This window comes from Triticum dicoccoides, chromosome 5A (assembly GCF_002162155.2).
Source record: "Triticum dicoccoides isolate Atlit2015 ecotype Zavitan chromosome 5A, WEW_v2.0, whole genome shotgun sequence".
NCBI classification, from domain to species: Eukaryota; Viridiplantae; Streptophyta; class Magnoliopsida; order Poales; family Poaceae; genus Triticum; species Triticum dicoccoides.
Window position 1 is genome coordinate 520,468,613 of NC_041388.1, and position 24,443 is coordinate 520,493,055.

A 24,443-nucleotide genomic window follows, 5' to 3' on the forward strand; every position below is an offset into this window, starting at 1 on the left:
CTATAACAGGCAGACACACATATCAAAACTGAAGTAGGAACATTAGAATCATATGAAATTCGCATTTGAACAAATAAACTAAGGAATTATGAGTGGCATAATGTTTACCTTCAAGGGTGGAGTGTTGGTAGTGCGACACAAAGCAAGTAGGCAGATTGTATTCCGTGTAAAAGATCGAAGCCTATGTAACAGCTGGAAATGACACTTTCTTTCTACGGTTCCAGTATTTAGAATCAGGGTGGTCCACCCTAAAAGAATATTGACAATAAATATGACAAGGCAAGCATAGATGTAGTGAATCAGTCATTTACTTGTGAGCTTACTAGGACAAGTATGCAGAATTGTAACTGCAATAAGAGACCGTCCAAAATCCTGCTAGAGTCATGCCGTCCGGGGACGGCAAGTCGCCGGTGAGGCAGGCGGCTGGGGGCGACTAGAGATTGTAAGTGCACAGGAGAACAGAGGGGAATCGGGGCTTGGGACGACCCAAAATCCTAGGGTTGGTCGGCCCATCGTGGGCACCCTGTAGAGATACACACCCGAGCGGTGAACATGCATTTTCGAAACTAATTTAGGAACATTTAGCTGACCAATTAAACGACTTTGTTTTAATAATATTAGATTCGTATTTGAACAACTAAGCTTGTTTAGCTTAATGGGTGGAGCAGCGTAATTATGACACGAAGCATGTATTCTGATCTTATAGCGATCATAAAAGGGGCAAACTCTAAGCATATTTTTTAGCAAAAGAGGGTTTCCCCTCCGATATATTAAAGGAACCACCACGGAACCAACATGATCAATTAAACCGTATTATGACTGTGCCATGGCAGATTTCAAGCTGCAAACGGGAGAAATGATATTTAGCAGCCATTGTTTGCTTCAAACTAAGAACTAAATTCTAAGAGCTGAAAAGAAAGTAGATTAACCAAGTTAAGATCTATTTTCTGGTTGACATGAAAAGGTTGAGGAGATATGAAGTACAACCTCTCTTGTGGCGCCGTGTAGGCATCGGGGGTGTGATGGCTGTCGGTGGCGTTGAAGTAGATCTACGACGGTAGACGGGTGCATCGGGGGATAAGTCCCGTTGCGGTTGAAGAGAAGGTCATGTGAGCGGCCCCGGCAAAGAGGACGACGGCGCCGATGAAGCGATAGGACGTGATGCAAGGCTCTTGGTCCGTTGCTGTGGATGAGAAACGTCCATCTCTATCAGTGGACGACGCAGTCTTGGTAGGCACTCCTGCATGGTGGAGGACGATGGCGATGGATGTGGTGGAGGACGGCGGTGATGGATGGGGTGGAGGACGGCGGTGATGGATGGGGTGGCGAACGGAGGCTGGTGTGGGGATGGTGTTCTAGCGTAGAAGCTGTATGAATGGGAAAATGGAGGGAGAGGTACGGGGAACTATGTGTTTGGGACGCGCCTCTCTGAATTATGGGAAAGTTACGAACTTAGCCCCCGTTTCAAATTTGGACGTCTCATCGGTTGGGGATACGACGGTAATCTCGCATCTCTCCAATATTTGCCTAGAGCGATTTCGGCCAAGGAGAGGGTGGTTGGCGCTGATGGTTGGCGCCTATGGTGTCTGAATGGGGCTGACAAGTAGGGCGGTTGTGTCACGTCTCAGTGAAGTTACAAACCTGCCGCTATTGAAAATATTTTCCTACATCGATTTCGGCTGAGTCGAGTTTTTTTTGCCGCCCACCGTGAATGAATGGGGAAATGGAGGGAGAAACAGAGGTCTTTCGGATGAGCTTGAATCAAATGTGTTTTGTCACCCATGTTTGGTGCCCACCATGTCAGAATGGGCTCAGAGGCGGTCGTGTCACGTCTAATTGAAGTTACTAACCTACCCCTATTTAGAGCAGTGAAAATCGGGCCGATGGATTGTCCGTGTAATGGGTAGATTGTAATTTCCATCTCCCAAACACTTGGCTTCGGGCAGCCGACGTGGGAGTGGACTTTTTGCCGCTTCTTTCGAATTTTGGGACAATAAGCATCTACGTTTACCCTGGAAACTGAATTCGAATCCATTTTATATTCCTATAAGAATATTTATAAATCATTCTATGTGTTTTTATATATCTTCAAAAGGACGACAAAGATGTATTCCACTGTCATATATGAATATGGTTTACAAATGATGATACTAAAATTCAGAAGCTAGAATCCAGTTTAAGGTGAATTGTAATATTTGGAACACTTCATGTCCACCTCAAATGTCACACGCAACATAATGTGTACTCCCATTTAGATATGTACACAAGCAATGTATCAAGATTCAAATACCGAGTCAATCAACCAAGAATGTACATAACTAACAGACATATAAACACTTATAGAGTATATGGACCAATAATATCAACTAACATACATAAGCCAGTCCGTTGTACTTTTTTTGCTACAACATCCTTTTTTAGCCAAACTACTACAACATCTTGGCCCTTTCCGATGCATTCCACTTATGGTCTATCTATACTACTATTATTGTTGAATGCACATTCAGCCCGATTGACATATTTGTAGGTCTGGCACAACAATTAAAATGAAATGTCTCTGAGTCTTATCAATTAATACAGACTTGTGCTCAAATAAAATTACAAACCAAAAAACAAAAACAAAAAACAATTATTACATGATATCTAAAACAAATGGTTTGATTGATTACATGAAGAAACAACAGAAAGGTTATTCAAAGATGGAAAAAACATTTCACCTATGATTTACCAAGCGGGAATTTAATTTCCTTTTATCCTTCAGGAACTTAACAATGTGGTCAGTCTCAGCTTGCTTCGTTTAGAAATCCACCAAATATTTAATGGTTGTCTGCTTGTGATTGTGTTGTTTGCTTCCTCAACATGTCAACTTTCATCTCTAAGTGCAGAAGCAGAATCTCTTTCTACCACTAGTTTAGCCTCTAGAGCATCAATAGTTGGCAATTCATAATGCACGATTGTGCCGGTGCCACTGTTGTGGGATGATACAACGTCCATGGGGACCTCGCTCTTTGATCTTCGGCTAACCTGTTTTGCCATTGAAGTTCTAATTAGATTCAGAAAAGTTGAAGTTAGCAAAACATCTCAACTGGGAGTTATAATAGCAAACCAGTTAAACAAACAAGGAATTAAAGAGTTTCAATTGGATGCTGAAAAGTAGTTATTAACATTATTGTAACCCATTGTTGCAGCAGGAAAGTAGTTAAACAAACAAGTAGCTATTTAAGTTCAGAAAATAGGTAATTCTTAAGAGTAAGTATCAAACACATAGATAGGCGCAGTCTATAATAGGATTAACAGGCTATGGCATTATGTAATCAGTAGCAAATAAAATTAAGCCAAGCAACGTAATTGAACAATTTTGCAATAAGTGGCTAACTAAAATTCTGAGAAGCAGGTACCTGAACTTACGCTAGTTATTTGTATAGGCACACTGCAACTTCTTTTTCGCTTACAAGGTTGTACGAAGGAGTCCATGGCATCAATTGCTTGGATACGCAGTCCCAATACTTCTTTCTTCCCACACTGCATTGGTAAGTCGAATGGTTAATCTGGTAAGATGGTGCGTCCTTGATATCTTATATGAGGACGTGTATTCAGACTAGTTGTAGCCACACACATCACACTGGCTTTTACTGTATATTTCATGCGATTACTTTTGGCATATCAAGATCTAAGCAATCTACAATAGTATGAAAACACTGGCATCCTTCACAGTGAACTCAGTCCATAGAAACAAGCAATTCAACAATTCTGTGGGTAAATCAAAAGCGCCATAGGAATATTTTTCACTACCCCAATCATGCACGCAAAAAGGGGTGACACCACCATAGGGGCTGGTATGGGCGGCCGCCTCGGGTGGATGGATAGTGTGCACCTAGTTTGAGTCGTCTAGGTTGGCCCAGGCTACTTTTGTTCGTCCCAACGCATGAGCAGACAATGTAAAAAATGAAGAAAAATGTTTCAATTTGGATGGGCCAATAACATAAGTGCAAGGAAGGCCCTGATACGTCTTTGTCGTATCTACTTTTCAAAACACTTTTGCCCTTGTTTAGGACTCTAACTTGCATGTTTTGAATGGAACTAACCCAAACTGTAGTTGTTTTCAGCAGAACTACCATGGTGTTATTTATGTGCAGGAGCAAAAATTCTTGGAATGACCTGAAACTTTACGGAGACACTTTTCAGAAAATAAGAAAAATACCTACCAAAGATGAAGGCCAGGGGGCCCACCGTCTTGCCACAAGGGTGGGGCACGCCTGCCCCCCTAGGGCGCGCTCCTACCTCGTGGGCCGCCTGTTGCGTCTCCGACTCCAGCTCCACCTCCATATATTGAGTTTCGATGAGAAAAAAATAAGAGAGAAGAAATCAGCGCGTTTTACGAAACGGAGCCGCCGCCAAGCCCTAAAACCTGTTGGGAGGGCTGATCTGGAGTCCGTTCGGGGCTCCGGAGAGCGGAATCCGCCGCCATCGTCATCATCAACCATCCTCCATCACCAATTTCATGATGTTCACCGCCATGCCTGGGTAATTCCATCGTAGGCTTGCTGGACGGTGATGGGTTGGATGGGATCTATCATGCAATCGAGTTAGTTTTGTTAGGGTTTGATCCCTAGTGTCCACTATGTTCTGAGATTGATGTTGCTACGACTTTGCTATGCTTAATGCTTGTCACTAGGGCCCGAGTGCCATGATTTCAGATCTGAACCTATTATGTTTTCATCAATACATGAGTGTTCTTGATCCTATCTTGCTAGTCTATAGTCACCTATTATGTGTTATGATCCGTTAACCCCGAAGTGACAATAATCGGGATACTTACTGGTGATGACCGTAGTTTGAGGAGTTCATGTATTCACTATGTGTTAATGCTTTGTTTCGGTTCTCTATTAAAAGGAGGCCTTAATATCCCTTAGTTTCCGTAAGGACCGCGCTGCCACGGGAGGGTAGGACAAAAGATGTCATGCAAGTTCTTTTCCATAAGCACGTATGACTATGTTTGGAATACATGCCTACATTATATCAATGAACAGGAGCTAGTTCTGTGTCACCCTAGGTTATGACTGTTACATGATGAACCGCATCCGGCATAATTCTCCATCACTGATCCATTGCCTATGAGCTTTCCATATATTGCGCTTTGCTAATTTACTTTTCCATTGCTATTGCTATCATAACTACAAAATACAAAAACATTGCTTTTACTATTGTTACCTTTAGCTAACGTTATCACTACTATCATATTAGTTTGCTACTAAACACCTTTCTGCGGATATTAAGTTTCCAGGTGTGGTTGAATTGACAACTCAGCTGCTAATACTTGAGAATATTCTTTGGCTCCCCTTGTGTCGAATCAATAAATTTGGGTTAAATACTCTACCCTCGAAAACTGTTGTGATCCCCTATACTTGTGGGTTGTCAAGACAATTTTTTGGCGCTGTTGCCGGGGAGCATAGCTCTATCCTTTGAGTCACTTGGGATATATATCTCCTTATCATTATGAAGAACTTGAGAGATCCAAAAACCAAGATGTATCCCTCAACTACGAGGGGAGGTAAGGAACTACTATCTAGCTCTGCACTTGATTCACCTTTTGTTATGAGTAAGTTTGCGACACCTACACCTGCTTCTGCTATTCGTTTTGATATGTCGCATGTTATTGATGATGCCACTTCTGCTATGCATGATACTCATGATGAAACTATCTCTATGCCTGATACTACTATGCCACTTAGTGATTTTCTTGATGAACAACTTGCTAGGGCTAGAGAAATTGAAAATATCGAATCTGATGATACTAATGAAAGTGATGATGAAGAACCACTTGCTATTCCTAAGGGTTATGTATTTGATCAAGATGCTTCTTTAGCCATTTTAGCTCGCACAAATAGAACTGAACTTAAAAAATTATTAGCCAAATGGAGTAAGCAATCTCAAAATGCTAGAATGAAACCTGACCTTGCTTTAGCTACTTCACCTATCTTTGTTACTGATAAGGATTATGAATTCTCAGTTGATCCTGATATAATTACTTTGGTTGAATCTGATCCTTTTCATGGTTATGAATCTGAAACTGTTGTGGCACATCTTACTAAATTAAATGATATAGCTACCCTGTTCACTAAAGATGAGAGAACTCGCTACTTTTATATCCTTAAAATATTTCCGTTCTCATTAAAGGGTGATGCTAAGATATGGTTTAACTCTCTTGATCCTGGTTGTGTGCGTAGTCCCAAGGATATGATTTATTACTTCTCTGCTAAATATTTCCCTGCTCATAAGAAACAAGCTGCTTTAATGGATATATATAATTTTGTGCAAATTGAAGAAGAGAGTCTCCCACAAGCTTGGGGGAGGCTTCTCCAATTACTTAATGCTTTGACTGATCATCCTCTTAAGAAAATTGAAATACTTGATATCTTTTATAATGGACTAACCGATCCCTCAAGAGATTACCTGGATAGTTGTGCTGGTTCTGTTTTCAGGGAAAGAACACCGGATGAAGCTGAAATTCTATTAAATAATATGTTCACAAATGAAAATAATTGGACACCTTCGGAGCCAATTCCTGAGCCTATTCCTAAACCAACTCCATGGAAGAGGGGTATTCTATTTCTCAGTCCTGAAGATATGCATGAGGCGAAGAAATCTATGAAAGAAAAGGGTATTAAAGCTGAAGATGTTAAGAATTTACCTCCTATTGAAGAGATACATGGTCTTAATTTACCGCCTGTTGAAGAAACATATAATCTTGATCCTTTACCTATTGAAGAAACTCATGGTCTTGATAACCCGACACAGGTAGTAAAGGTAAATTCTCTCTACAGATATGATAAAGCTGTATTCCCAATTACTAAAATTGCTAGCCCATGCTTAGATGAGTTTGATAAATTTATGGCTAAGCAAGAAGATTTTAATGCCTATTTTGGTAGACAATTGAAATACAATTCAAATTTGCTTCGACACTTGGATGATTATATGGCTAATGTTAAAGGTGAACTTAAACTTATTAGTAAACATGCTTCTATGGTTACCACTCAAGTAGAACAAGTACTTAAAGCTCAGAATGATTTTCTCAATGAATTGAACAATAAGAATAATGATAATGCTGTTAGAGTTATGACTAGAGGTGGTAGAATGACTCAGGAACCTTTGTATCCTGAAGGCCATCCTAAAAGAATTGAGCAAGATTCTTAGAGAAATAATATAGATGCACCTAGCTCTTCTAAAAAGAAGAAAAAGAAAAATGATAGTACTTTGCATGCTTCTAGTTATCCTATTGTTACAATACCCGAGAATCCAAATGATATTTCTATTTCTGATGCTGAAACACAATCTGGTAATGAACCTGAGACTAGTGATAATGTTAATGATAATGTTCATGATGATGCTCAACCTAGTAATGATAATAATATAGAAATTGAACCTAGTGTTGATCTTGATGACCCACAATCAAAGAATCAACGTTATGATAAGAAAGACTTTGTTGCTAGGAAACATGGTAAAGAAAGAGAACCATGGGTTCAGAAACCCGTGCCTTTTCCTCCCAAACCATCCAAGAAAAAGGATGATGAGGATTTTGAGCGCTTTGCTAAAATGATTAGACCTATCTTTTTGCATATGCGATTAACTGATATGCTCAAAACCAATCCTTATGCTAAGTACATGAAAGATATTATTACAAATAAAAGAAAGATACCGGAAGCTGAAATTTCCACCATGCTTGCTAATTATACTTTTAAGGGTGGAATACCAAAGAAACTCGGAGATCCCGGTGTACCAACTATACCATGCTCCATTAAAATAAATTATGTTAAAACTGCTTTATGTGATCTTGGAGCCGGTGTTAGTGTTATGCCTCTCTCTTTATATTGTAGACTTGATTTGAATAAGTTGACACCTACTGAAATATCTTTGCAAATGGCTGATAAATCAACTGCTATACCTGTTGGTATTTGTGAGGATGTGCCTGTTGTAGTTGCAAACGTTACTATTTTAACGGACTTTGTTATTCTTGACATTCCCGAGGACGATAGTATGTCTATTATTCTTGGAAGACCCTTTTTGAATACTGCAGGGGCTGTTATTGATTGCACTAAAGGCAATGTCACTTTTCATGTTAATGGTAATGAGCATACGGTACACTTTCCAAGGAAACAACCTCAAGTTCATAGTATCAACTCTATTGGAAAAATGCCATCGATTATATTTGGAGGTTTTGAATTCCCTCTTCCTACTGTCAATAAGAATTATGATATTATTATTGGGGATGTGCATATCCCCGTTCAGGTAACATAGTGTTATTCGAAATTTCTCCGGTTCCATGTTATTCGGAATGAGTTCGTTAACAAGACTTGATTAACCTTGTTAGTGGATTCCTTTTTGATGATCATGAGATGGATGAAACTAGAAGGCACAACCTTCTGTACCCCACTTTTACTTTCTGTTATTTATATTAAATAAAACAAAAAAATATTTTTCTGTCTGTTATCTGATTATCCCTGCAATATAAAATTACCACGAAAATAAAAGTTCTCCAAATGCCCTTAAAATTAAATATGACTTTTTCTAGAATATTTGAGGATTTATGGAACTGAGAACACACCAGGGGGGCCAACCACCTTGCCATGAGGGTGGAGGGCGCGCCCCCTGCCTCGTGGGCCAACGGTGGTCCTCCTCCACTTATTCTTGCACCCACACACTTCATCTTCCTCCCCAAACACGAATAACCAGCTCAAACCTGAGTTCTAGCTCATTTTGCTGCCATTTTCGATCTCCTTGCTCAAAGCACCTCTCACAAAACTGGTTGGGGAGTTTGTTCCTTGGTACGTGACTCCTCCATTGGTCCAATTAGTTTTTGTTCTAGTGCTTTATTCATTGAAAATTTGTGTTGCTTAGGTGACCCTGCTCTTGAGCTTGCATCTCAAATTTATATGGTCAAAAGTAGTTTTGATGCATGATATAGGCCCTAGGCACTTGTAGGTGTAGTCGCTATCAATATTATTGAGTTTGGTTTACTTTTATTTTGAAGTCACTAAATTTTTTCCGAAATTTTCAGAGAAAGAAAAAATGCTTAGGAAAATGTTCCAAGGTGGTTCTTCCAAGAAGCAAGGACCCAGGCTTGTAATGCGTGATGCTGACGAAGAGCCACCAAGAGACGCTCCAGTGCGTCCTTGTGAGTGGTCTTCTGAACATTTTATGGCTCGAGCGGGAATAAAAGAAGAATTCAACGCATATTTGTGTAACACTGATCTCGTGAGCTTCGAGTATGAGAAGTGCAGTCAGTATCATGAGCTCACTAGTTCCTTTGTGAGGAGGTTTGAATTTTCAACTTCACGTAATTCCCCAACTGTCCTGTTTGATCTTTATGATAAATCTTATACCACGGACATAGTGGATTTTACCACTACATGCAAACTTCCACAATAGGGTAGTATAAGGGATCCTCGCAAATCTGAATTTAGAGATTTTGTTGCTAATATAACTGTGGGAGAATCTAGAGATATTACACAAGCTATCATAGGGAGCATTCACTTTCCTGCTATACATTATTTTGCTCTCTTCATAGGTAGATGCATAAATGGTAAAGATGAGGCATGTCACATGTGTGTCCCCGATCTTAGTATTCTTAGGAGTGCTGTATTAGGAGACAAATCATATAACTTGGGAGCCATTGTTGCACGTAGGTTTAATCTTAATAGATGGAATGGAGATTTCTTTGGTGGAATTTATGCAACCCGCGTAGCTAATTTTCTTGGTATAGATGTGCGCGAAGATGATATTGAATTACCTCCTGCCTATCTAGATATTAATGCTATGGTTCACCATCAGTTTGTCGAGAGGAACGAATCACCTCTCCAGTATCGACTAATCTTTGACAGACGCCATGTTGTCCGTATTACTCTCCCTGCTCGTGCTTTCTTTGATTATCAGGCAAGAGGAGGATATACTATTATCAGAGAGGAGGCAGATGAGTACAAGAGGAGAGAGGAGGCTGCTCGTCGCCATGCTGCAGCTCAGCAGGCGATAGCTGCTGCATCACAGTACGACCCCAACAACTATTATTATGGATATCAGCCAGGCCAGCCGTGGCCATAGACCAACTTAGGCCAAAAAGCCTAAGCTTGGGGGAGTACGTATTTCTCACCGACATTACATTCATGTTCACACACTCATTGCTAGATGTCGGTTCTCATACTTTTTCATTGTATCATCCATGCCAGTTTACTTTCCTTTTTATGCTTTCTTCTTGTGTGTTTAATAAACCTTAAGAAAACCCCAAAAAAATTAGTTGTAGCTTTTAATCAGTTTAATTTCCATGCTTGTAGTAGTAATTAAAAAGAAAACCCAAAAAGATTTCATGTTCTTCTTTTGCTTGTTGGGAGCTTTCCCGTGTAAATAGTTTTATTTCCTTCCTTTTTGGGGGGGGGGGTCAATAGGAGAAGACCATGATTAAATTGTTAAAGTGGCTCTTATATGCATTATTGTTGATCTGACAAAAGAGCCCATATTGCCTTGTCTTCTCCTGTTTATTGAATGCTTGCAGATTCCAGCTTAGTCCAATGCGCGTGCACTATTATTATTATTCACACTATTCGGTCATGCAAGTGAAAGGCAATAATGATGATTATATGATGAACTTATTGGGATGAGAAAAGCTGGTATGAACTCGACCTCTTTTGTTTTTGTAAATATGATCAGTTCATCGTTCCTGATTCAGCCTATTATGAATAAACATGTTTGCAATGACAACTAGAGATCATAGTTTCTTGTGCCATGCTTGATTAGCTATGAGTTATAATGGTTTACCTTGCGTGCCAACATGCTATTAAAATGGTTATGATGTGGTATGATAGGGTGGTATCCTCCTCTGAATGATTTAAGTGACTTGACTTGGCACATGTTCACGCATGTAGTTGAAATAAAATCAACATAGCCTTCACGATATTTATGTTCATGGTGGATTATATCCTAATCATGCTTGCATTCGGTGTTGATTAATTTTAATGCATGTTCATGAGTGTTGTCGCTCTCTAGCTGGTTGTTTCCTAGTATTTTGCTAGCCTTCACCTGTACTAAGCGGGAATACTGCTTGTGCATCCAAATCCCTTAAACCCCAAAGTTATTCCACATGAGTCCACTATACCTACCTATATACGGTATCTACCTGCTGTTCCAAGTAAATTTGTATGTGCCAAACTCTAAACCTTCAAATTAATATCCTGTTTTGTATGCTCGAATAGCTCATATATCAACTAGGGCTGTCCATATCTTCCATGTTAGGCGGGTTATTCTCAATAGGAGTGGAGTCCGCTCCTCACTCACGAGAAAATGGCTGGTCACCGGGATGCCCAGTCCCATGCTTTATGCAAATCAAATCAAAATATTGCAAACAAAACTCCCCCGAGACTGTTGTTGGTTGGAGGAACTTGTTGTTTTGAGGAAGCCATGGATTGATGCTTGTTGGTGGAACTTTACCATTCTATTTGGGAAGCGCCTATAATGTGTGTAGCATGGAAGATATCGCCATCTCTTGGTTGTTATGTTGACAATGAAAGTATACCGCTCAAAATATTATTCACCTCTGTTTCAAAAGCGAGCTCTAGCACCTCTACAAATCCCTGCTTCCCTGTACAAAGGGCCTATCTATTTACTTTTATGATGAGTCATCATCCTCTTATTAAAAAGCACCAGTTGGAGACACCGCTGTCATTTGCATTCATTACTGTTAGTTTACACTGAGTATGACTTGACTGGATCTCTTTTACCATGAATTACAATGTCTAGTCAGTCCTTGGTCTTTAAAGGTGCTCTGCATTTATGTTTTGCGGTCTCAGAAAGGGCTAGCGAGATACCATCCTATTATATCATATTATGATTGTTTTGAGAAAGTGTTGTCATCCGAGTTTTATTATTATGGCTCGCTAGTTGATTATGCTATTGATATGAGTAAACTTGAGACCTATGCTTTATTGCAAATGTGGTTAGTTATAATCTTTGCTGAAAACTTGAATGATGGCTTTACATATTTACAACAACAAGAGCAAACAGAGTTTGTAAAAGTTTTTCTTTATCACTTTCAGTTTGTCAACTGAATTGCTTGAGGACAAGCAAATGTTTAAGCTTGGGGGAGATGATACGTCTCCGTCGTATCTACTTTTCCAAACACTTTTGCCCTTGTTTTGGACTCTAACTTGCATGATTCAAATGGAACTAACCCAGACTGACGCTATTTTTAGCAGAACTACCATGGTGTTATTTATGTGCAGGAGCAAACGTTCTCGGAATGACCTGAAACTTCACGGAGACACTTTTCAGAAAATAAGAAAAATACCTGCCAAAGATGAAGGCCAGGGGCCCCACCGTCTTGCCACGAGGGTGGGGGGCGTGCCCCCTTACCTCGTGGGCCCCCTGTTGCGTCTCCGACTCCAACTCCACCTCCATATATTGAGTTTCGATGAGAAAAAAATAAGAGGGAAGAAATCATCGCGTTTTACGGTACGGAGCCGCCGCCAAGCCCTAAAACCTGTCGGGAGGGCTGATCTGGAGTGCGTTCAGGGCTACGGAGAGGGGAATCCGGCGCCATCGTCATCATCAACCATCCTCCATCACCAATTTCATGATGCTCACCGCCGTGTGTGAGTAATTCCATCGTAGGCTTCCTGGACGGTGATGGGTTGGATGGGATCTATCATGTAATTGAGTTAGTTTTGTTAGGGTTTGATCCCTAGTGTCCACTATGTTCTGAAATTGATGTTGCTATGACTTTGCTATGCTTAATGCTTGTCACTAGGGACCGAGTGCCATGATTTCAGATGTGAACCTATTATGTTTTCATCAATATATGAGTGTTCTTGATCCTATCTTGCAAGTCTATAGTCACCTATTATGTGTTATGATCCGTTAACCCCGAAGTGACAATAATCGGGATACTTACCGGTGATGACCGTAGCTTGAGGAGTTCATGTATTCACTATGTGTCAATGCTTTGTTCCAGTTCTCTATTAAAAGGAGGCCTTAATATCCCTTAGTTTCCGTAAGGACCCCGCTGCCACGGGAGGGTAGGACAAAAGATGTCATGCAAGTTCTTTTCCATAAGCACGTATGACTATGTTTGGAATACATGCCTACATTATATCAATGAACTGGAGCTAGTTCTGGGTCACCCTAGGTTATGACTGTTACATGATGAACTGCATCCGGCATAATTCTCCATCACCGATCCATTGCTTACGAGCTTTCCATATATTGTGCTTCGCTTATTTACTTTTCCGTTGCTATTGCTATCATCACTACAAAATACCAAAAACATTGCTTTTACTATTGTTACCTTTTGCTACCATTATCACTACTATCATATTAGTTTGCTACTAAACACCTTGCTGCAGATATTAAGTTTCCAGGTGTGGTTGAATTGAGAACTGAACTGCTAATACTTGAGAATATTCTTTGGCTCCCCTTGTGTCGAATCAATAAATTTGGGTTGAATACTCTACCCTCGAAAACTATTGCGGTCCCCTATACTTGTGGGTTATCAGGCCCTATAGCAGGCTCGCGGCCCAAACAAGTGCCTCCCATATCGATCGATAGCAGGAAAAATCCCAATTCATTTGCTCCAGCCTTGAGTTTGGTTCGCTCCTAACCTAGCTGCCATTGGACAGACCGACATAGCACTTCCTCGCGCCCTCGCTGGATGGCGGTCGCCGGGCTTGAAGCGAACAGAAGGACAAGAAGATGAAGATCCAACCATGGGAGTAGCCTGCGTGGGAGGCAGCGGCGGTAGCACGGGCATGGCATCGAGCTTGCGCAAATGGACAGTCACAGCTTGCAAGAGTAGCATGCACAACAAGCAGGTACATCACATCCCTGATTATATTTGATTCTTCTGGCCAATAGTTAAACTTGACGGTGTTGTAAAACTGTTTGTATGTAGGGAATCTATGAGAAAATGAAACCAATTTCTACTTATTTTATAACTCCCCCAATCAATACTGAACTGATTGAATCTGATGTATCTAATCAAGTTTCCAGTGCGAACATCCAAGCTCATGTTGTTCTTGAGCCTGAAGTATCTAATGAATAGACTGCTAATGAAGTATTTGATGCAAACATTTTACATGTTCCTAGTGATGAACATATAGTGTCTTATGAGGGATCTAATGCAAGCATTTTGCAAGCTCCCATTGAATGATTTAGTGTCTAATGATGATTTTCTATGTTGAGAGAGACATAGAGATTTGCAGGCATTGATGACAAGCAAATTATAGTGCCTTTTCATGGCTTGAGGAAATGTCGAGCCCATCTACTAGAAAGTCCCCGTATCACAACAACGTAGAATAAATACCTTTCTAATCTGTAGTTTGAAACTATTGGCATACTTGTGCAGGATAGATATTTTCGGCTAGAGAACGAATAATTCAAGCAGGTACAAACCATGTTTGTAGTCCTTGTACACCATGTTGCATTTTGTGTTTTTTGGTGCTTGCATCATTTAGTGTTTATAATCTGAACTACTTTGGGTCATTAGTTGGTTTTCAAAGTGCATGTAGCTTCACATTTCTCAAGTCTCTCCCTAATAATAAAGCACGGATTTAGTCTCCGGGTTCACCGTCACGGCGTATTTCTAAAAGAGTCCCTGTGGTTTAGAGGAATCAACCCGCAATCTATAGCAATCTGACCGTAAAAAGTGAAAAAAATGATTCATACGCGGCCTAACTCGCCTGTCGTTGATACCGCAGCCTGCACGAGAACACGAGGGTTCCGCCGCCGCCGCACCCACATCCATCCTCTCCGTGATGCCCGTCCTCGCTCCGCTGTCGTCGAATCCGGTCGATCTTGTCATGATTCGCCGCATCTTGCGCAATGCCCATCCCGTGCACCCAGCCCCCGCTAACGACGGGCGCCCAGCACCATCGACGGCCCACGCCTCCAGCATCCACCTCCCTAGGATAGCTCCTCCTGCCTCCGGCGGAGGCGCATGAGCCGAGCCCGGCCATAACACGCCCGTGGCCGTGGCCAACAACAACCTCCAGGCTGCATCAGCATTCGGTGGTATGTGCATCTTTCCACTGATTGATTTTGAGTGCAAGATTTTTCTGAGTTGGGGCAGCACCCATGGGTGTTGTGTACATGTTCAATACACACAACAGTTTCTCTTATGACCTCTTCACCTAATAGTCAGACACAATTTAGCAACCGTGAATAGACGCCTAATAGGTTTGTTTGCTGCTTTTGAATGTTCATAATGTGTAAAACGATTCAATTTTACTATGATTTTGTTTGAGAAGTTGAATCTGCAACGTACTGATAACATTGACTATATACACCAACACTGAGGCCAACTCTTGATGGATTTCCAATGTGCCTCCGGCCTCCCATTTTTTCCAGAATCTACTCCAATGAGTGAATCATAGCCAAAATAAACAGGCACCCGATGAAGATGTCACACTTTGATGTGAAGTGCCTGGTACAAATCATTAATGCTCAATTAATATTTGTTGGTTAACTAGCTCCCTGGAAGTGTCAAATGACTTTAGACCAATTCTAGCATTGAACCTATTATCATTTTATACAGAGATCACATTCATCACCAGGAAGGTTCAATATGTTCCGCATCAAAGGCGTCGGCAGTGCTACAAGAGTTGAAGAAAGACGACGTTTTGGTGTTGTTACTACTATCTGTGAAGTGTCAAACCTGCCGAAGAAGGCATGCCGATTTTTCTCGTAGTGTTCTGATGCCGATAAATAAACCGAAGTGTGAGAAAAATGTTGGCGAACAGATAGCAAAAGCTATCCGAACTGATGTCATAAAATTATTATGGTAACAATAAACTATACCATGTTTTAGGGAACTATATAACAAAGCCGTTTAATGTGGTAGAAAAAAGTAGTACAGTCAATCCTGTACCTTTACAACAGATAAACAGGGGATATGCTGTGGAAAAATGGCATATGATAAAAGCACAGACTTAAAATGAATCCTCATGTTTTCTTCCTATAAAAGAGAACTCTTATCATATTATGATTGATTACAAGGACTACACTTAATTGATTTGTTTTCTGTTAGGAAGAAAATATGTTGTTGACGGGGATTTTAAAAAGCTTGAGGTGGTACTGAACAGGAAACAGGTGAATTTCTTTTGTCAATTTTCATACAGGTTTAACGCTTCTACCGTGTTACAACCTCCCGCCTGGTAGTATTTCTATAATGGTGTTGTGACCTGGCTTGATGTTCTGCATTATATATACAATTTCCTCCATGTATCATTGCTAATTGTTTTCCGTACTATGGTATGCCGATGCCGATTTTACTCATCAGTCTTATCTTTGTGTCACAATTCATGGAGTTATTTGAGGTATCATCCTTTTGATATAGAGGTGGCATTCCCATTGTGTACTACAAACTTGAACTGGTACTACACTTTCGTATCATTAGTATATCAGTTGATCAAGCACTTGATTTCTAATACTACCAATTGTGTCTTTCTGACTGAACCTGTGTTAGTTCCATGCTATGCACTCATTCCCCTCATACCATGGTATTTTTGGTTCTGGGTAATGGATGTATGGCTTCATGTATCTTCATCTCTATTTGGATGATTTGGTGCGAGTTTCTTCGGTGTCTATTCTGATTCCAGTGGCTTGTTCTTTCTAGCAAGACAGTGCTTGTGTTAATGCCTATGGTAGAATAGAACGTATTATGATTAATAACTACAATTAATCTGCACATTGAGTAGGCAAGATGGTCAACCATCAAATTGAGTGCTAGCATTAAGCTTGCATGCTGGTCGTTCCTTCTTCGCTTCTCTGTTTTGCTATGTTCTGAATATTCTTAATTTTGAATACTTGCAGGTACCTTCTGAACTGAACTTGAACACTTGCATGCTTCTGAACTAAATTTTGAAGACATGTAGGCAACTTCATTTCAAGCATCGGGTTGACTTGAGGCCTGACACCGGTTGAGGTCAGAGACGACAGTTCATCACGGTGGCCGTTGACAACGGTTAGGAAGCCAGGTTGCCCGTCTACCATCTTCATATGTTGTCCATCTCCCCCTCTACTTTTTAGTACATCTCTCACCCCCATTTCTTTCCCTTTACAGAAAAAACTAGCACGTCTCTCTCCCTCGCGTGAGTGTTGAATCAGTCCTGTGAAATTTCTATGACCAATATGTGCCCGGGCGTTGCCGCCACTCCGTGCCTACCACAATGTCAGCCCTCCCGTTTCTGCACTGTCGCCACCACCGGTCGGTAGCCCGTGCAGCCACCTCAAGCAACCTCCACCGCCCATGCCATGTCCCGGATGTGACGCGGGATCTAAAGGAAATATGCCCTAGAGGCAATAATAAAGTTATTATTTATTTCCTTATTTCATGATAAATGTTTATTATTCATGCTGGAATTGTATTAACCGGAAACATAATACATGTGTGAATACATAGACAAACAGAGTGTCACTAGTATGCCTCTACTTGACTAGCTCATTAATCAAAGATGGTTATGTTTCCTAACCATAGACAAAGAGTTGTTATTAGATTAACGGAATCACATCATTAGGAGAATGATGTGATTGACTTGACTCATTCCGTTAGCTTAGCACTTGATCGTTTAGTATGTTGCTATTGCTTGCTTCATGACTTATACATGTTCCTATGACTATGAGATTATGCAACTCCCGTTTACCGGAGGAACACTTTGTGTGCTACCAAACATCACAACATAACTGGGTGATTATAAAGGAGCTCTACAGGTGTCTCCAAAGGTACATGTTGGGTTGGCGTATTCCGAGATTAGGATTTGTCACTCCGATTGTCGGAGAGGTATCTCTGGGCCCTCTCGGTAATGCACATCACATAAGCCTTGCAAGCATTACAACTAATGAGTTAGTTGCGAGATGATGTATTACGGAACGAGTAAAGAGACTTGCCGTTAATGAGATTGAACTAGGTATTGAGATACCGATGATCGAATCTCGAGCAAGTAACATACCGATGACAAAGGGAACAACATATGTTGTTATGCGGTCTGACCGATAAAGATCATCGTAGAATATGTAGGAGCCAATATGAGCATCCAGGTTACGCTATTGGTTATTGACCGGAGATGTGTCTCGGTCATGTCTACATTGTTCTCGAACCCATAGGGTCCGCACGCTTAAGGTTTTGATGATAGTTATATTATGAGTTTATGAGTTTTGATGTACCGAAGGAGTTCGGAGTCCCGGATGAGATATTGGACGTAAAGATTGATATATTGGACGACTATATCCGTACATCGGAAAGGTTCCAAGTGGTTCGGGTATTTTTCGGGGTACCGGGGAGTTACGGGAATACGGGAGTACAAGTATATGGGCCTTATTAGGCTTTAGGGGAGAGGGAAAGGCAAGCCGCGCGCCCCCCCATTGACTAGTCCGAATTGGACTAGGGGGAGGGGCGGCGCCCCCTCCTTCCTTCTCTTCCCTCTTCCCATTCCTTGTCTCCTACTCCTACTACTTGGAAGGACTCCTAGTTGGACTAGGAAAGGGGGAATCCTACTCCCGGTGGGAGTAGGACTCCCCTAAGGCGCGCCATAGAGAGGGCCGGCACTCCCCTCCTCCACTCCTTTATATACGGGGGCAGGGGGCACTCCTAGACACACAAGTTGATCTTCGTGATCGTTCTCTTAGCCGTGTGCGGTGCCCCCCTCCACCATACTCCTCGATAATATTGTAGCAGTGCTTAGGCGAAGCCCTGCGACGGTAGAACATCAAGATCGTCACCACGCCATCGTGCTGACGGAACTCTTCCCCGACACTTTGCTGGATCGGAGTCCGGGGATCGTCATCGAGCTGAACATGTGCTTGAACTCGGAGGTGCCGTAGTTTCGGTGCTTGATCGGTCGGGCCGTGAAGACGTACGACTACATCAACCACGTTGTGCTAACGCTTCCGCTGTCGGTCTACAAGGGTACGTAGATCACACTCTCCCCTCTCGTTGCTATGCATCACCAAGATCTTGCGTGTGCGTAAGAATTTTTTTGAAATTACTACGTTCCCCAACAGTGGTATCAGAGCCTAGGTTTTATGTGTTGATGTTATATGCACGAGTGGAACACAAGTGAGTTGTGGGCGATATAAGTCATACTGCTTACCAGCATGTCATACTTTGGTTCGGCGGTATTGTTGGACGAAGCGGCCCGGACCGACATTACGCGTACGCTTACGCGAGACCGGTTCTCCTGACGTACTTTGCACAAAGGTGGCTAGCGGGTGTGAGTTTCTCCAACTTTAGTTGAACCGAGTGTGGCTACGCCCGGTCCTTGCGAAGGTTAAAACAGCACCAACTTGACAAACTATCGTTGTGGTTTTTATGCGTCGGTAAGATTGGTTCTTGCTTCAGCTCGTAGCAGCCACGTAAAACTTGCAACAACAAAGTAGAGGACGTCTAACTTGTTTTTGCATGGTATGTTGTGTTGTGATATGGTCAAGACATGATGCTAAATTTTATTGTATGAGATGATCATGTTTTGTAACCAAGTTATCGGCAACTAGCAGGAGCCATATGGTTGTCGCTTTATTGTATGCAATGCAATTGCGCTGTAATGCTTTACTTTATCACTAAGCGGTAGCGATAGTCGTGGAAGCAGAAGATTGGCGAGACGACAACGATGCCACGATGGTGATCAAGGTGTCGCGCTGGGGACGATGGTGATCACGACAGTGCTTCGAAGATGGAGATCACAAGCACAAGATGATGATGGCCATATCATATCACTTATATTGATTGCATGTGATGTTTATCTTTTATGCATCTTATCTTGCTTTGATTGACGGTAGCATTTTAAGATGATCTCTCACTAATTATCAAGAAGTGTTCTCCCTGAGTATGCACCGTTGCGAAAGTTCTTCGTGCTGAGACACCACGTGATGATCGGGTGTGATAGGCTCTACGTTCAAATACAACGGGTGCAAAACAGTTGCACACGCGGAATACTCAGGTTATACTTGATGAGCCAAGCATATACAGATATGGCCTCGGAACACGGAGACCTAAAGGTCGAGCGTGAATCATATAGTATATATGATCAACATAGTGATGTTCACCAATGAAACTACTCCATCTCACATGATGATCGGACATGGTTTAGTTGATTTGGATCACGTGATCACTTAGAGGATTCGAGGGATGTCTATCTAAGTGGGAGTTCTTAAGTAATATGATTAATTGAACTTTAAATTTATCATGAACTTAGTCCTGGTAGTATTTTACAAATTATGTTGTAGATCAATAGCTCGCGTTGTTGCTTCCCTGTGTTTATTTTGATATGTTCCTAGAGAAAATTGTGTTGAAAAATGTTAGTAGCAATGATGCGGATTGGATCCGTGATCTGAGGTTTATCCTCATTGCTGCACAGAAGAATTATGTCCTTGATGCACCGCTAGGTGACAGACCTATTGCAGGAGCAGATGCAGACATTATGAACGTTTGGCTAGCTCAATATGATGACTACTTGATAGTTTAGTGCACCATGCTTAACGGCTTAGAATCGGGACTTCAAAGACGTTGTGAACGTCATTGACCATATGAGATGTTCCAGGAGTTGAAGTTAATATTTCAAGCAAATACCCGAGTTGAGAGATATGAAGTCTCCAACAAGTTCTATAGCTAAAAGATGGAGAAGAATCGCTCAACTAGTGAGCATGTGCTCAGATTGTCTGGGTACTACAATAGCTTGAATCAAGTGGGAGTTAATCTTCCAGATAAGATAGTGATCGATAGAATTCTCTAGTCACCATCACCAAGTTAGTAGAACTTCCTGATGAACTATAATATGCAAGGGATAACAGAAACAACTCCCAAGCTCTTCGTGATGCTGAAATCAACGAAGGTAGAAATCAAGAAAAACATCAAGTGTTGATGGTTGACAAGACCACTAGTTTCAAGAAAAGGGCAAAGGGAAGAAGGGGAAGTTCAAGAAGAACGACAAGCAAGTTGCTGCTCAAGTGAAGAAGCCCAAGTCTGATCCTAAGCCTAAGACTAAGTGCTTCTACTGCAAAGGAACTGGTCACTGGAAGTGGAACTGCCCCAATTATTTGGCGGATAAGAAGGATGGCAAGGTAAACAAAGGTATATTGGATATATGTATTATTGATGTGTACTTTACTAGTGTTTATAGCAACCCCTCGGCATTTGATACTGGTTCAGTTGCTAAGAGTAGTAACTCAAAATGGGAGTTGCAGAATAAACAGAAACTAGTAAAGGGTGAGGTGACGATGTGTGTTGGAAGTAGTTCCAAGATTGATATGATCATCATCGCACGCTCCCTATACTTTCGGGATTAGTGTTGAAACTAAATAAGTGTTATTTGGTGTTTGCGTTGAGCATGAATATGATTTGATCATGTTTATTGCAATACGCTTATTCATTAAAGTCAAAGAATAATTGTTGTTCTGTTTACATGAATAAAACCTTCGATGGTCATACACCCAATGAAAATAGTTCATTGGATCTCGATCGTAGTGTTACACATATTCGTAATATTGAAGCCAAAAGATGCAAAGTTAATAATGACAGTGCAACTTATTTGTGGCACTACCGTTTAGGTCATATTGGTGTAAAGCGCATGAAGAAACTCCATGCTAATGGGTTTTTGGAATCACTTGATTGTGAATCACTTGATGCTTGCGAACCGTGCCTCATGGGCAAGATGACTAAAGACTCCGTTCTCCGGAACAATGGAGCGAGCAACAGATTAGTTGGAAATCATACATACTGATGTATGTGGTCCGATGAATATTAAAGCTCGCAACAAGTATCATTATGTTCTGACCTTCACAGATGATTTGAGCAGATATGAGTATATCTACTTGATGAAACACAAGTCTGAAACATTTGAAAAGTTCAAAGAATTTCAGAATGAAGTGGAGAATCATCGTAACAAAAATAAAAATTTCTACGATATGATCGTAGAAGTAAAATATTTGAGTTACGAGTTTGGCCTTCAGTTAAAAACAATGTGAAATAGTTTCACTACTCACGCCACCTGGAACACCACAGTGTAATGGTGTGTCCGAACGTCATAACCGTACTTTATTGGATATAGTACAATCTATGATGTTTCTTACCGATTTACCAATATTGTTTTGGGATCATGCATTAGAGACAGCTGCATTCACGTTAAAAAGGGGCACCATCTAAGTCCGTTGAGACGACACAATCTGAACTGTGGTTTGGCAAGAAACCAAAGTTGTCGTTTCTTATAGTTTGGGATTGTGATGCTTATATGAAAAAGTTTCATCCTGATAAGCCCAAACCCAAATCGGAGAAATATGTCCTCATAGGATACCCAAAGGAGACTGTTGGGTACACCTTCTATCACAGATCCGAAGGCAAGACATTCATTGCTAAGAATGGATCCTTTCTAGAGAAGGAGTTTCTCTTGAAAGAAGTGAGTGGGAGGAAAGTAGAACTTGATAAGGTAATTGTACCTTCTCCCTTATTGGAAAGTAGTTCATCACAGAAATTTGTTCCTCTGACTACTACACCAATTAGTGAGGAAGCTAATGATGATGATCATGTAACTTCAGATCAAGTTACTACCGAATCTCGTAGGCTAACCAGAGTGAGATCCGCACCAGAGTGGTACGGTAATCTTGTTCTGGAGGTCATTCTACTTGACCATGACGAACCTACGAACTGTGAGGAAGCGATGATGAGCCCAGATTCCGCAAAATGGCTTGAGGACATGAAATCTGAGATAGGATCCATGTATGAGAACAAAGTATGGACTTTGATGGATTTGCCCGATGATCGGCAAGCCATAGAAAATAAATGGATCTTCAAGAGGAAGACGGACGATGATAGTAGTGTTACTATCTACAAAGCTAGACTTGTCGAAAAAGGTTTTTGACAAAGTTCAAGGTGTTGACTACGATGAAATTTTCTCACTCGTAGCGATGCTTAAGTCTGTCCAAATGATGTTAGCAATTGCCGCATTTTTATGAAATCTGGCAAATGGATAAAAAAACTACATTCCTTAATGGATTTAAAGAAGAGTTGTATATGATGCAACCAGAAGGTTTTGTCAATCCTAAAGGTGCTAACAAAATATGCAAGCTCCAGCGATCCATCTATGGACTGGTGCAAGCATCTCGGAGTTGGAATATACGCTTTGATAAGTTGATCAAAGCATATAGTTTTATATAGACTTGCGGTGAAGCCTGTATTTACAAGAAAGTGAGTGGGAGCACTACAACATTTCTGATAAGTATATGTGTATGACAAATTGTTGATCGGAAATAATGTAGAATTATTCTGAAAAGCATAAAGGAGTGTTTGAAAGGATTTTTTCAAAGAAAACGTCGGTGAAGCTGCTTACATATTGAGCATCAAGATCTATAGAGATAGATCAAGACGCTTGATAAGTTTTTTTCAATGAGTACATACCTTGACAAGATTTTGAAGTAGTTCAAAATGGAACAGTCAAAGAAAGAATTCTTGCCTGTGTTACAAGGTGTGAAATTGAGTAAGACTCAAGGCCCGACCACGGCAGAAAATAGAAATGAGAATGAAAGTCATTCCCTATGCCTTGGCCATAGGTTCTATAAAGTATGACATGCTGTGTACCAGACCTATTGTATACCCTACACTAATTTTGGCAAGGGAGTACAATAGTGATCTATGAGTAGATCACTGGACATCGGTCAAAATTATCCTTAGTGGAATAAGGATATGTTTCTCGATTATGGAGGTGACAAAAGGTTCGTCGTAAAAGGGTTACATCGATACAAGTTTTCGCACTGATCCGGATGAATCTAAGTCTTCATCTGGATACATATTGAAAGTGGGAGGAATTAGCTAAAGTAGCTCCGAGCAGAGCATTGTTGACATAGAAATTTGCAAAATACATACGGATCTGAATATGGCAGACCCATTGACTAAACTTCTCTCATAGGCAAAACATGATCACACCTTATGTCGGGGAAAACTGACCCACGAACACCTATGGGGCCGGCGGACCGGGCCCCTTTCGGTTCGGCGGGGGGCGGAGATCGCACGAAGAGCAGATCGAGGCGAAGCACACGAGCAGTTTACCCAGCTTCGGAGCTCTCCGGAGAGATAACACTCCTACTGCTGCTTGTCTGGTTGTATTATGTTCTTGCTCGCGAGAGCTAAGTGTTTTCTGGCGTACCAATGAATTGAACCCCCTCTACGTTGCGCATGGGCCTCCTTTTATATGCTCAAGGGGTCACCGACAGGTGGCAACGCAGAGAAGGGTACAAACGTAAAAAGTGAGGTGGTTGGTACAGTTACTTGTATAGTGCACCCTACCTAACTCTGACGGCAGGGGACAAGGGCATTAAATGCCCGTCTGGGTCGCCCAAACAGTGCAGAAAAGGACCGTTAGGGGCACCACCGTTTCCCACGATGGCGATCTTGTCAGCTTCGCATGCCACTGCGCACCGCTAGC